This window comes from Xylocopa sonorina, unplaced genomic scaffold, assembly GCF_050948175.1.
Source record: "Xylocopa sonorina isolate GNS202 unplaced genomic scaffold, iyXylSono1_principal scaffold0031, whole genome shotgun sequence".
In the NCBI taxonomy this organism is placed as follows: Eukaryota; Metazoa; Arthropoda; class Insecta; order Hymenoptera; family Apidae; genus Xylocopa; species Xylocopa sonorina.
In genome coordinates, this window is record NW_027490102.1 from 1838590 (window position 1) to 1840485 (window position 1896).

Genomic DNA, 1896 nt, shown 5'->3' on the forward strand with positions numbered 1-1896 from the left:
ACATTAACATTCCAAACTTGGATATTATATAATCGACACGAGTTTGAAACCATATTCGTTTAATTTTTACACTTAGTGATGGGCTGATATTTACTATATGAGGATCTGTGCCTTTCATTGAATATGGTAAGCATACCTTAATATTATTCACAAGATCATAATTTTTCATACCAATGGATTCTATGCCTGGTTAAAGAAATAGCGCTAACAGCATTAACCCTTTCAGCACTGAGTTGTGTGGCAAATGGTTTTGTGAGAACCTATATGTGGCGTTCGTTGTTGTCAGACCGGTGGAGTCATCTCTGTGAAAACTGCTCAAGCTGTTCGCAATTCTGTTTCAGCACAGATTGAAGACATGGCGAAACGAGTCAATACATGCCTACGGTTGAATGTTCCCATTAAGAATAACTTATAAGTTACCGATGGATGGTGCTGCTGGTGGTCGGTTATTCACAATCGACCGACGGGTAGTGCTGCTTGTGCTTAATAATCCATAAATTATATACGACTGGTGTTACCAACAACCGATAGCGCATGCTTTCACATACAGCTGGTGCAGCCAATAGTAGGTAACTCAAGACTTATGAACGACTGGTGTTGGCTGCGGTCGGTAGCTTACGATATAACGATAGTAGATGATGCCTGTGGTCGATAAATTATGACATAATGACGGCTGGTATTGCCAATAGCCAGGAATTCAAGAACTATCGACGAATGGCATTGTCAAGCTATCGGTAATCCATCTCTTACTTGGCTTAACATAATCTAACATGCACCAAACTTAATTCAAACCAACCTAATCTCAGTTACACCTAATCTGACTTAACCTGCCTTCGCTCAAATCTAACCCAACCTAACACAATCTAGCATTACCTTTCGTAAACATAAACAAATCAAACCTACGCTTTTTTAAATCTAACCCAACATAACTGAGCAACCTACAAACATTCCCAAACATAACCCAACCTAACATAACCTAGCGTAACCTAACTAAATCTAACATAAGCACACTTCCATCTCGGGGTGGAAGCAACTTCCGCAACTTTCACAGGGATGAGGCTATGCAGTAAGCCTTCCACAGTTACGGTGTGGCAGAAATCTGCTCCGATTGAACGTTTATTCACGTAATATAATATAATAATCGGCTGGTTCAATCGGAGCGGGTCTGCATCGAATACAGGAGCGCCTATCGTGAAATGAAAACGAACAGTCGGAAAGGAATAAGACTTTACTAAAAAATCGTACGGAAGTCCGATATTTTGACGCATATCTAATATATATGTAATTAAAACGTAATTCGAAAAATACAAAGGATAAGAGGAAATATTCTCCAATATGTCACATATACAAATCAACGGATGCAAGGGAGAACATTCGATCTCGGGGTAGCGAGACCGGGGCGCCATCATGATGTAATCGTATAACGCCGGTTCCGCGATGGTGCAGAGAGGAAATGTGGATGATCGAGAGGATAAAATAACAACAACGTAACTAAAGAGAAAGGAAAAGAAAATCTGTGGAAGCATTGCATTTATTAAGAAGAAATCCTACAAATATCGAACAACAGATTATATACCATACCGTCCGGGCAAGGTACAACGAAATAGACGATATCGTGAGAGAAAATAAGAAAATCGAGAAACTTAAAAAGAAAATAATACTTTAGACTGGACGAATCAATATCACTGATTCCGGCCAGCTTAATGGAAAACGCATAACTACGAATCGGCTATAGTATAAGATAGATGCTAGTTGTAGTTCAAGTGGTCCTGGGAGTCCCTCGCCCGTATCAGGGCAGGCAGTAGGATGGTGGAGGGCCTGCAGCCCCCCCTACCCCCGAGTCCCCACTGCCGAAGTGAGTGAGGCTGCTGTGCATATACTGCTGAAAGGTGAGGC